General features: G+C 40.7%; 1 non-coding gene across 1 annotated transcript; it reads right to left on the bottom strand.

Moving 5' to 3' along the window:
- Positions 1-211: 211 nt before the first annotated feature.
- nrbf2b lies at positions 212-13,311 on the bottom strand. Its single transcript, XR_007264314.1, has 3 exons — positions 9,611-13,311; positions 9,383-9,467; positions 212-271 (listed from the first exon to the last, which is right to left on the bottom strand). It is a non-coding gene; the product is annotated as a nuclear receptor binding factor 2b (transcript).
- Positions 13,312-14,164: the final 853 nt, after the last annotated feature.

Raw genomic sequence — 14,164 nt, 5'->3', positions numbered from 1 at the left:
GGAGGGGATAGGTGGGAGGAAGAACAGGTTAGGGAGGCAGGGACGAGCTGGACTGGTTTTGGGATGCGGTGGGGGGAGGGGAGATTTTGAAACTTGTGAAATCCACATTGATACCATTGGGCTGCAGGGTTCCCAAGCGGAATATGAGTTGCTGTTCCTGCAACCTTCGGGTGGCATTGTTGTTTCACATTGATACCACATTGTAGAATGGCTCATATTTCCTTACGTACCTGTTCTGACTCTGTTAGTTTCATGGCTTCTCCGAGATGATCTGGGTGGAAAGAAGAAATCCAATGTCAGTGACACGGCTTTATCAAGTGATTCGACCACACTTCACAAAGCACACTTTGCATATGGAGCTGACCAGAAGAGAAAGATAAACAGGGATTTACAGCTAACGGTAGGACTGTGCCACACATTTTTGTCTTCTGATTTGAACACTATTACATCTTAGCTAAAATTATTTTTTGTCCAATAGTTATCATTGACTCAAAAATTAGACTATGGAGCTTTTGTTTCATCCGCATGCATGACATTCAGTAGAAAATACCTTAACACACACAGATTACTAAAACATTTATAAATCATTTACAACAATCAATAAACCCTCGCTCATGCACTGCTTTTGCTCTTATCATTTTACTAACTAAAAGATACTGAAGTTCACTCAAACTGTATAGCAAATATTGAAATTGCATGATTCGATGCAGCTTGTGGCTAATACTGGTCTATACAAGGGTTTAAGAGCAAATCACAAGCTGAGAAAATTATCTTACAGTGCTTTATAAACATTTCCAGAATCCGGGATCCAGGAATACGTTTTCCAGCTTGAACACTGCATTTAAACACAAGTGCTTATCGCCAATATATTAGGTTGTGAATTGGAGTTCATGTCTCAAATTATTGCCATTTTGGGGAGAGCACCTCTTAAATGTGAGGCAAACAAAGGGGGACTGCTGGACCTGAACAAAAGATGAAAATACAAAAGTATTTTAACTGTGTCAACATTAGACTATGCCTTTTTTTTAAGTTCTGGAATACAGTGAGAATGAGCCACAGTACCGTTTTCCTGTTGAATCACTCGACAAGAGACCAAAATGCAGATGCTGGTTGTGAGATTACTACACTTGATGGAAAGATTACTTAGCAATGCTGTTGATCATAGCACATTGTTAGTGATGTGATTTTAACTGTTTTTAGTGCAGCTGTATTGAACTTTTGCATTTTAGTATTGTTATTTTTAACTGTGACACACACTAAGATTTTTTTCTAATCTCAAACACACACAGGCACCTCTACGGATATATATTTAAAAGCATCATGTTGTTAATTGGTTAAATACTATCAGAGCGTTAAAGCCAGAGGCATAGGCGTGGGACAATTTTGCACTCATTAAAATTTAATTCTACCAGCAAGGAACAATAGGATAAGAATTAAGCTCAGGAAGTACTGTACAGCATATAAATGTACAGGAATCTGCAAATTCTGAGACAGGCTGGCAAGAGCTCTAAATGATGAAATATCCTTCTACACTTCACATAGTTTCTCCAGATACATGCACAAGGCTTCCTTCAATTTCCTTATACTATTTGTCCCAACTGCACCCACTAATAGTCGTTCATTACCCAAGTCCTTTTCAAGCTGCAACCTGAAAGCTCCCAACCAGGCAACAAACAAATTGGTCCTTTTTACGTTGCTCCACAGAAAATATTAATGGGATTGCACACTTCAACAAAATCACCTGTGCACTCCAAAATGCACATCGTTCATACCTATCCATTTTAAATAGTTCCACCTAAACTGCATTCTCAGACTCCTTCATCTTAGAGACACAGAAAACAGGAATAGGCCATTCAGCCCTTTGAGCCTGCTCCACCATTCAATACGATTATGGGTGATCATCCAACTCAGTACTCAACTTAGCTTTATCCCCATGTCCTTTGGTCTCTTTAGCCCTAAGAACTATATCTAACTCCTTGAAAACATTCAAAGTTTTGGCCTCAACCTTCTGTGGCAGAGAATTCCACAGGCTTACTACTCACTGGGTGAAGACATTTCTCTTTCTCTCAGTGCTAAATGGCCTACCCTGTAGCCTTACACTGTGACCCCTGGCTTGGGACTCCCTGCTCATTGGAACATGCTTCTTGTGTTTACCTCGTCTAGTCCTGTTAGAATTTTATAGGTTTCCATGAAATACCGCACTCACTCTCCCAAACTCTAGTGAATATAGTCCTAACTTATATAGTCTATCGTCATACATAAGTCCTGTCCACCCAGAAATCAGTCTGAGAAACCTTTGTTGCACTCCCCCACCCCCACAGCCAGAATATCCTCTCAGATAAGGAGTCCAAAACCGCACATAATTCTCCAGGTGTGGTCTTACGAAGGCCTTGTATAACTGCAACAAGACATTATTCTTCCTGTACTTGAATCCTCTTGCTATGAAGGCCAACCTTCCTCACTGCTTGCCGCACCTTTTTTTTCTCCTTTATTCATTAACAGGATGAAGACGGCGCTGGCCAGGCAGCATTTATTGTTCATACCGAATTGCCCAGGGGGCAGTTCAGAGTCAACCACATTGCTGTGGGTCTGGAGTTACATGTAAGCCAGACCAGGTAAGGATGGCAGTTTCCTTCCCTAAAGGACATTAGTGAACCAGATGGGTTTTTCCAACAATCGACAATGGATTCATGGTCATGATTAGATTCTTAATTCCAGATATTTTATTGAATTCAAATTCCACCGGCTGCCGTGTTGGGATTTGAACCTGGGTCGCCAGAATGTTATCCGGGTCTCTGGATTAACTGTCCAGCAATAATACCACTAGGCCATTGCATCCCCTATTATGTTTGCCTATATGCTTACTTTCAGCAACTGGTGTAATAGGACACCCAGATCTCATTGCATCTCCCCCTTTCCAAATCTGTTGCCATTCAGATAATGATCTGCCTTCCTGTTTCTGCTGCCATGAATAACCTCACATTTATCCACATTATACATCATCAGCCATGCATTTGTTCAGTCACTCAACTTGTCCAAATTACACTGAAGCATCTCTGCATCCTCCTCACAATTCACCCTCTCAGCCAACTTTGTATCACCTGCAAACTTGGAGATACTACTTCTAGTTTCATCATCTAAATCATTAACATACATTGCAAATTGCTGAAGTCCAAGCACTGCTCCCTGCAGTACCCCACTAGTCACTGGCTGCCTTTCAGAAAATGCCTGTTTATTACCACTCATTTCCTGTCTGCTGACCAGTTGTCTCTCTATGTCAGTAGACTAACCCCAATCCCACGTGCATTTTACATGCTAATCTATTATGTAGGACCTTATCGAATGTCTTCTGAAAGTCCAATCAAACCACGTTCACTGGCTCCACTTATCAACTCTACAAGTCATGTCCCTCAAAATTTACAACAGATTTATCAAGCATGATTTCCTTCTCATAAATCCAACTGATCCTGCCACTGTTTTTCCAAGTGTTCTGCTTTTAAATCTTTAATAATGGATTCTAGCATTTTCTTCACTACCAACATCAGGTTGGCTGGTATAGAGTCAGAGCCATAGAGCTAAGCGGCACAGAATCAGATCTTTCAATCCAACTGTCCATGCCGACCAGATATCCTATATAAATCTAGGCCCATTTGCTAGCATTTGGCCCATATCCCTCTCAACCCTTCAGAGTCATGTACCCATCCAGATACCTTTCAAATGTTGCAATGTCTTTAATTCCCCATTTTTTTTCCTCTACCTTCTTTTTCTTAAGTAGTGGGGTTACATTAGCCAATCCAAAGGAACCATTCCAGAGTCTACAAATTCTTGAAAGATGACCACCAATGCATCCATTATTTCTAGGGTCACTTCCTTAAGTACTCTGGGACGTAGAATTTTGGACCCTGGGGATTTATCAGCCTTTTTATCCCATCAATTACCATTTCCCTACTAATACTGATTTCCTTCAGTTCCCCCCTATCACTAGACCCTGTGGTCCCCAACATTTTGGGTCAATACTTGTGTCGTCTTTTGTGTAGACAGGACTAAAATATACATTTAGTTGGTCTGACACCTTTGTTCCCTATTTTTTTTTGTTGCCGAATGCAAAGGAGCTGCATTTGCCTTCACTAATCTTTTTTGCTTCACATAAGCTTTTACGGTCAGTTTTTCTGTTCACTGCAAACTTGCTTTTATACTCCATTTTAATCCCTTTGTACTCCTTTGCTGAAATCTAAACTGCTCCCAATTCTCAGGTCTGCTGCTTATTTTGGCTACACTGTATGCTCTTTCCTTGGATCTAATATTATGCCCAATTTCCCTTGATAGGCAGGGCTAGTCCACCTTTCCCAATTATTTCTGGGCCAGGCAGGAATGAACAATTGAATGATACGATTTCTCCATCACTCTTAAATTGTTTGCCATTGCTTACCAAGCACTGTGATACTCTTTTAAGTAACATTTCTCAATCTATCATAACCAGCTCTTGCCTTATACTACCACAGATTCCTCTATTTTTATTCAGGACCACAGCCTCAGAATCAACTGTCACTTTCCATTTTAACGAAGAATTCTATCATATTATGATCACTATTTCCCCAAGGACAGTCACACAACTTGATTGCCATTCTTCCTTTCTCATTACACAATACCCAGTCTAGGATGGTCTGTCCTCTTGTTGGTTCCTCAACACATTGATCCGGAAAACCATCATGTGCACAATCCAGGGATTCTAATCTACATGCAGATTAAACTCACCCATTTTACAGCGATACCTTTATTGCTTGCAGGTCTAATTTCATTTTTAATGCCTTCCCTAGCATTACCACTACAATTACCACTACAATCCCTCCATAGTTTTCTGACCCCTGGTGTTTCTAAACTCAATCCATCTAGATCCCACTTCACTGGAGCTAATATTCTTCCTCACTACTGCGTTAATCTTCTCTTTAACAAGCAATGCTACCGAACCTCCCTTTTTTCTCTTTGGCCGCCCTTCCTGAAAAACTGAATACTTTTGGATATTCAGTTCCCATCCTTGGTCACCCTGTAACCACATCTCTATAATCCCAATTAGATCATATCTGCTTATATCTATTCGTGTGACTAATTCAACCACTTCAATGCAAATGCTCTGCATATGAAGACAGGAAGCCTTAAATCTTGCTTTAATGTTTTTAGACCTGTTCATATTATTTTACACCACGGTTTGAATTCTTTGCCCAACACTTTTCTTCTTTTTGATGTTGCCTTTTGTTTTTGACCTCGTTTCCCTCTCTGTCTCCCTGTATAGGTTCCCAACACCCTTCCATTTTGGTTTAAACCCTGCCAAACTGCCTGGCAATAACTCCCCAAGGACATCATCTCCCAGGCATAACCCATCTGGCTTGTACTGATCGTGCCTCTCGCAGAACTGGCTCCAATGCTCAAGGAATCCAAAACCCTCCCCCTTGCACCATATCTAGAGCCACATATTCATCTGATATATCTGCTATTTCTACTTTGACTAGCACATAGAAATCCTGAGATCAATACCTTTGAGGTCCTTCTTTTTCTTAAAAAAAAGAGAAATTGCTGGAAAAGCTCAGTAGGTCTGGTAGCATATGTGGAGAGAAATCAGTTAACATTTCGGGTCAAGTGACACTTCCTCAGAAGTGATGGTAGCTAGAAAAATGTCAATTTATATGCAGATTTTTTTTTTAAACTTGCTTCCTAACTCCTATATTCTGCTTTTAGTAACACATCCCTTTTCTTACCCATGTTGATGATGCCCATGTTTACCACTACCCTTGACTGTTCACCCTCCCATGCCAGAATGTCCTGCAACTGCTCAGAGATATCCTTGAACCTGGAAGCAACATATCATTCTGGAGCCTTATTTACTACTTACAACTGAACTCCCTATTACTCTAGCCTTCCCACACTTATTCCTCCTCTCATACAGCAGAGCCAACCACAATGCAAAGAATTTGGCTGCAGTCACTTTCCTCTGAGAGGTCATTTCCCCCAACTGTATCCAAAACGGTGTATCTGTTTTGGGGGAATAGCGTCAGAGGGACTTCTGCACTGCCTGCTTAGACCTCTTTCTCAGACTGACGATCATCCATTCCTCCCTGTCTGTGGAGTCTTTGCCAGCAGAGTGTCCACCTCTCTGTACATGTTAACCATGATACTGTCAGTCTTGTGGATGCTCCACCATGTCCCCAGCCACTGCTCCATCTCTGAAAGCCCAGGTTTCAGGAGCTGCATTTGGAGACTGTTCCTGCACACGTTCTGGTCCCCTGCACTGGAACTGTAGCCCACATCCCACATCGAGGAGGAGGAGCAACATACTAGGGGCCTTAAGCTCTCCTCCAATGACCTACGCTTTTAAATTAACCCCTTAGATTACTCTTAAAATCAATTAACATTAATTACTGAAGGGCTCTTTTTACTGGAACTCTGCAATAATACCCTTACACACTTTAAATCAAGCAAATTCAACTGCAAGAGCACTGCAGTTAAAATATTGGATAAGGTGGTTTCTAAGATCCTCACCTCATCATGAATTTATACATTTCTATTTTCTGTCACAAAGACAAGAGAGTAAGCGTGCTCAAAATCTAGTACATCAGCATGGACGTGTAAAAGTCGACCGTGTGAGAAATTTGTTTAAGGCCTGTGATGAAGTAACAGAGTTGAAGAGGATGGTGCAGTTGATGTCGTGTGCATGAACTTTCAAATGATGTGCAATAAAATACCACAATAAATCCTGTTTTAAAAATGAAATTACAGGATTGACAGAAGAGGAATGGTGTGGATATGGAAATAGGTGAAGTACAAAAAGCAAAGAGTAGCGTAAGCAGCTATTCTATAGATGGTAAGTCCCTTTCCAGAAAGGTCGCTTTTAGGACCAATTGCCGTCTGTGATATATATTAATGCATTGGAATATGGGACAAAATTTCAAAGCTTGTAAATAACAAAACCAGAAAATTTAACAATTAGGTAATAAACAGAAACGAGGAGGATAATTCCACGAGATTCTTTTCGCCCCAGCATTTTCTGTTTTTATTTCAAAAGCATGTGGGCAGGCTGATGGAATGGTCAGATACTTCACAGATGACACTTATTCAGAGAAGCACTCACTTCCAAAAAGTATCACGTCACATTTTTCAACATTAAATTTCATTTACCCATTTCACCAGTTTCATAAAGTCTGTTACAACAATAGCAGCAGTGTGTCCTATCTACAAGATGCACTGCAGAAATTCACCAAAGATCCTCAGACAGCACGTTCCAAACCCACAACCACTTCCATCTAGAAGGACAAGGGCATCAGACATATGGGAACACCACCACCTCTAAGTTCCCCTCCAAGCCATGCACTATCCTGACTTGGAAATATCTCGCCATTCCTTCACTGCCACTGGGTCAAAATCCTGGAATTCCCTCCCTAATAGCATTGTGGGTCAATCCACAGCAGGAGCACTGCAGCGGTTCAAGAGGCAGCTCACCACCACCTTCTCAATGGCAACTAGGGATGGGCAAAACATGCTGGCCAGCCAGCGATGCCCACATCCCATAAACTGAATAGAAAAAAAAACCCTTCTCGTCAGTTCCAAAGCAGAACTGAATTGTTATGATATGGAATACACTGCCTGAAAGGGGGGTAGAATCAGATTCAGAAGAAAATCTCAAAAAGGAACTGAATAAATGCTTGCAAAAGGGAAATCTATAGAGTTACAATGAAGAGAGTAAACCCCTGGAACAAAATAAATAATGGTTTCAAATATTAGCCACAAGCATGATGAGCTGTGCATCTTTGCTGTTTTAAAATCTGACTATTTGCCCTACATAAACCCATACCCATCAAAAATTGCAGGGAGGCAGAGTGATAACATCATTGGACCAGCAATCCAGAGGCCAAGACTAGTGGCCTGGGGATATAGGTTCAAATCACAATACGGCAAATGAAATCAGAATTAATTTGATGTAATCGCTCTTGATTGCCCTAAGAACCTATTTGATTTGATTCACTAATACCCTGTAGGAAAAGAAATCTGATGTCCTTACCTGGTCTGGCTACATGCAACTCAAGACACATAGAAATGTGGTTGGCGCTTGACTGCCCTCTGGGCAATTAGCGATGGGCAGTAATTGGTGGCATTGACAGTGACATCTACATCCTTGAAAAAATTCACAACCTTGTATCCTAACTGGCACCAAAACCTATTTACCCATCTCCCATGTGTGCTCTCCCATCTTGCAACCTCATGAATTTAAAATTCCCAGCAATTTGCAAATCCTTCCACAGCTTACAAAAACATAAGGAATAAGAGTTTGAGCAAACCATTCAACTTCTCAAACATGCTCCACCCTTCCAACATGATGTCAGTCGGTCTTCAATCTAAACTTCACATTTCTGCCTATTCTGGACAGAGTGAAGGGACGATGCTTTAGAACGGAGATGAGGAGGAATTTCTTCAGCCAGAGGGTGGTGACTCTGTGGAACTCATTGCCGCAGACAGCTATGGATGTCAAGTTACCGAGTGTCTTTAAGACAGAGATGGATAGGTTCTTGATTAGTAACGGGATCAAAGGTTACGGGAAGAATGCTGGAGAATAAAGTTGAGAAACATATCAGCATGATCAAATGGTGGAGCAGACTCGATGGGCTGAAGGGCCTAATTCTGCTCCTATATCTTATTGTCTTATGACGTTCTAAAATTCTGCCTCAGCCTTAAGTATATTCAATGATAGAGCATCCACAACCCTCCAGTATATAGAGTTCTAAGGTTCATTACACTATATCAAGTCGTTTCTCCTCACTTCAGATCTAAATAGTCAAACGTTTATCCTGGGCCTGTGCATCAGCACTCTCTGCTTCTGGAGACTCTTCCAGTCCTCCAAACCTGCAAACTCTTGCACTCATCTAATCCTGGTCTCCAGTGCAGCTCTGATATTAAATCACTCAAACACTTGCAGCAGTGCCTACAGCTCACTATGGGCAAAGCTCTGGATTTTTCCTGCAAACTCTCCATCCCTCTCCTTCTTTAGGATACCCCTGAAACCTACAGCATATCTTTGGCCAAGTCGGTCCTCCTCTCCACTTATGTGGCTTGATGCCAAGTTGTGTTTGATACCACTCCTGCGAAGCACCTTGGGACTGCTGCTAGATTAAAGACATCTTATAAATGCAAGTTATTGCTGTCAGATTTCTTAGCGGAAGTAACTAGAATGAGAACGACAACCAGGTCTACAATGCAAGGAGAAACCACAGGCTGTGAAATATGATCAAATTATTACAAATACAATGAAAACTTGCATTTACACATTGAAAATTCCTCAGGGTGCCAGCTGGAGGAACTAATGGTTTGGTTTTATATGCTGAAAAGATTCACCAACCTGCAGCCTTCCCATGACAATCAATTGCTTCAGCATACCTTCCTGCTGCTAGCATACGCTCCGCCTTTCTGCTCTGCTGGTGAGCCTGCAAGAAACAATACTTCTAAGCAGGATGTAGTGGGTTGTTTCAAATCAAGTTCTACCATGATAGCTATTATTCTATTAGACAATAGCCTTGCTGCTGAACTTGGCCATTTTCATTTATACTGCTGGAAAAGACATACACACCTCTAAAAGTGCACGATCTTGTAGACTCCTTATGGTATCGCACTTCCTCATTTATCAATCCTGAAGCAAGATTTGTCAGATTTGTGCTTGGAATAAAATGGATCATTACAAGAACATCACGGCAATCACAAACACAATGATAACCTCAGTGAAAACTGTCCTATTTCCAGATACAATAAACTGTTCAGTTGTAGCTGCTGCTTTGTCACTATCTTGAGTACATAATTAAAGCTGCCATTATCCATTGCATATTATGAGTGGTGATTACTCCCAAATATAAACATTGAAATTGGTTCTCAAATGTTCTGAAACCAAGTCTTTGTTATATACCACTGCACTTTGCACTACATCTCAATTGCAGTTTCACCTAGCACCCAAGATGCCTTGAATATCTGTCACTGCAATGAATACATTCCTCCCAATACAAATTACACTTGCAAAACAATGTATAATGTCTTGGATTAGAAATCACACAAGCCATTACTGCAACTGCACATTTCAAACTAAAATGGTTTCTGATTCAGAAAATTAGACCATAAGATGTAGAAGCAGAAATAGGCCTTTCAGCCCACTGAGTCTCCTCTGGTATTCATTGAGATAACAGCTAATCTGATAATCCTCAACTCCAGTTTCCTGCCTTATTCCCATAAACTTCAATTCCCTTACTGTCTATCTCAGCCTTGGATATACTTAACAACCGAGCTTTGAAAGCACTCCACAGTAAAGAATTTCACAGATTCACTCCCTCCTTGAGCGATATCATTCCTCATCCATTTTAACTGGGTGACCCCTTGTTCTGAGATTAAGCCCTTTGATCATAGAATCTCCCAAAAGAGGAAACAACTTCTCCACATCTACTTTGTCAAGTCCCCGAAGAGTCTTATATTTCCATAAGGTCTCCTCTTATTCTTTTGTTAGTTAGCTAATCCTCTACCTATGCTAACATACTGCTGCCAACACCATGGATCATCTTACTAAGTAGCCTTATTTGCAGTCATTTTCAAATGGCTTTTGGAATTCCGAATGTATTACATCTACTGTTCTCCCTTATCTCTCCTGCTTTATACCTCCTCAAAGAAATCCAATAAGTTTGTCAGACATGATTTCCCCTTCATGAAGTCATGCTGACTCCACACAATCCTCTTATGTATTTCTAAATGCTCTGCTTTACGTCCTTTAGAACAGACTCTGAAATGTTCCCAATGACCAATGTTAAGCTAACTGGTCTATAGATACTCACTTCTGTCACCCTCGCTTTTTGAATGAGAGAGACTGCTGTGTTGGCAGTTTTCCAATATCTAAGGATTCTTGGAAGATTACCACCAGTGCATCATCCACCTCTGTAGCTACTTCTTTTAAATTCCTAGGATACAACCCATCATGTCCAGGGGACTTATCATCCTTTAACTCCCATTAGTTTCCATGGCACTTTATCTCTAGTGATATCATGTTTATTTTCTCCCTCTCCACCACAACCCCTTTGATTACTTAGCATTTTGAAATACTAATGTCACCTCTACTGTAGAGACTGATGCAAAGAAATTATTCAATTATGCCATTTGCCTCGTTCCCCATTATTATTTCCCCATCTCATTCTTTAAGGGGCCTACATTCACTTTAGTCATTCTCGTTCATTTTTACACTTTTTAAAGAAGCATTTAGTATCACTTTTCATATTACTCGTAGGCTTGTTCTAAGTTGATTTTCTCTTTTTTTTTGGGGCATATTTGTTTGAAATTTGGTTTATAACGCATACATGCAACTTATTCAGATTCACACTTCAAATAGCTAATAGAAAATAGATCTTAAAATGAAAGGTGCAGCAGAAGAGTGTCATGAGTGGCTTGGTTCACCAACAATTCTCTTCTACTGAACCTTAAGGCGAACTCAGAACCTTCATGAACAAACATTCTAAATTGTTAAAGATTTAATGTTTAGAAATGGATGAAGCAGTGAAGTTGTAGTAATGACACTGGAATCCACACATTCTAGGGACACGTGTTGAAATCCTACCATGGCAGATGATGAAATTTGAATTCAAGAAGATCAGGAATAAAAGTTAGCCTAATGCAACTGTGCAACCATTATTGATTGTTTTAAAAACCCATCTGGTTCCCTAATGTCCTTTAGGGAAACGAATCTACTAACCTTGCCTATATGCAACTCCAGAGCCACAGCAACGTGGTTGATCTTAACTGCTCTCTGGGCAATAATGCTGACCTGGATAATGATGCTCACATTCCATGAGTGAAAAGAAAAATGACTAAACACAAATTTGACAGACTAAAAAAGGTACTGTACAATGTTCAGTTGTAACACAGGTTGCCGATTGCCGTTTGTTCCCACAGAACTTGTTTTACTTTTCTGTGGGGTTTCATCATTCATGAAGCAATGTTTGGGTTAAAAAAAAATCACAATGTGATATGGACAGAATCAGGAAACCCAGGCCTATCTTCTTTAATTCAGAAAGACATCTCAGGAGAAGAGGAAAATGTATTGCCAATTATCTGCACCATGGCAAGTCTGAGGGGCTCTGAGAACTCAGTCTTTTACTGACTAACCAAATCAATAGTCTATGTACACAAATTGTACAACGTGAAATGATATCACATTGTACTTTGAACAGCTGCATGCAAAGTCCTGATACAGTGCGTCTCACAGTTTTTGTAAGTAAAGGCCTCCAGAGAGAAAAAATATAGATAAAAGAAAAATCTTTAGGAACGTGTTATACAACAGGCCTCCTGGCAAACTAAATATATAACAAGTATGATGCGTACTATACCTGAATTGATTTTAATTAATTTCCTGCAAGATCACTATCTGGATAGATAAGGTGAAAGTACATTTTCTTTAGTACTGCATTACTTTATGAATCAGTTTGCAATAAGCAGTAAGATAAAGGAATTTTAACAAAAGGTTAAAAAGGATCAGGAATAGAAGGCCGCTGTAGGACTTCCAGCTTATTAAGGCCTACAGAATAGTTACAATCTGCCTGCCTGCAATAGTCCCTCATGGCGAATCTCCAATGCCTGCCCAAAGTTGCATTAAGGCGAGAAAACTCCTCATTCTGAGGCAGAAGTGACATTGGGACATGAAGAGAGAGGGGAAGTTATGCAGAAGTTGCTCTTGCACACCTTGATCAGGCACAGCATCACTGGGAGAGTCCTGGCTGCCTAACCACCCTCATATACAAAACTGGCAACTTAAAATGACATGTGGATTTATTTTTCAAACAATTAAAATTATATTGCTTTAAAGAATGGGTTTGTATACTATAAATCTTCCCAATGTCATGAAAATCTTTTAAAAATAAATAACAGTTTAGGGGTCTTTAATGCATTGGCTATCACGACTGTCAATTCGCAACTACTGTGCTGAAAGGTTAACATTCCCAACTGCTTCTTGTGCAGAATTCATACAAATGAGATATGTCACAATCAGTACATTATTTGACTGGCTTTGTGACTGTTGAGGTTGCAAAATAATGCCAGTGGGATCACTTATAATACAATATCACAGCACATGTATCTGGATTCCACACACAAATTCTCCTGTTCTTTCACACAAATGCAGCAGAGGATCAGTTAGGTCAGTTGGCAGGATGGTTGATTTACAAGACCATAACCATTAGAGGCAGAATTGGGCCTTTCAGCCCATCGAGTCTGCTTCATCATTTGATCATGGCCAATATGTTTCTCAACCCTATTCTCCTACCTTCTGTCCAAAATCCTTAATTCCTTACTAATCAAGAACCTATCTACCTCTGTCTTAAATACACTCAATGGAGGCATGGTGACTCAGTGGTTAGCACTGTTGCCTAACAGCGCCAGGGATCCGGGTTCAATTCCACCCGTGGGCGACTGTCTGTTTGGAATTTGCACATTCTTCCCATGTCTGCATGGGTTTCCCCCCACAGTACAAAGGTGTGCATGTTAGGTGGATTGGCCATGGGAAATGCAGAGTTACAGGGACAGGGTGGGGAGGGGGAAAGAGTCTGGGTGGGATTTTTTGGAAGGTCAATGTGGTATCGATGGGCCAAATGGCCTGCATCCACACTGTAGGGATTCTATGATTCTACGAGTTGGTCTCCATAGCATTCTGTGGCAATGAGTTCCACAGATTTGCTACCCTCTCGCTGAAGAAATTCCTCTTCATCTCAATTTTAATGGCTCGTCCCTTTGCTCCGAGACTGTGCCTAGAATCCTAGTCTCTCCACATCCAGTCTACCAGACCTCTCAGTACTTTAAGTTCAATGCAAAGTGACACCATGAAGGACTCTCCTTCTCAGCCTCTCCCCTTGCCGGAGGTGTGGTGACCCTCAGGTTAAATCACCACCAGTCTCTCTCAAATGATAAAGCAGCCCTATAGTCTATAAGACTATGCCGACTTTACCTTTACTTTTATGTAGCATCATTAATAAATCTGACCGCTACCACTATGCAGATACGGTACAGTCATTCCTAGAGAAAAAAACTGGACATGGACACAAGTAGTTAGAAGTTGCTACAAATCACCTGACTATACAACTACAACCACATTTCATGCGGCATACAG

This window comes from Rhincodon typus, chromosome 20, assembly GCF_021869965.1.
Source record: "Rhincodon typus isolate 14 chromosome 20, sRhiTyp1.1, whole genome shotgun sequence".
NCBI classification, from domain to species: Eukaryota; Metazoa; Chordata; class Chondrichthyes; order Orectolobiformes; family Rhincodontidae; genus Rhincodon; species Rhincodon typus.
This window is presented reverse-complemented; position numbering and strand designations above follow the sequence as displayed.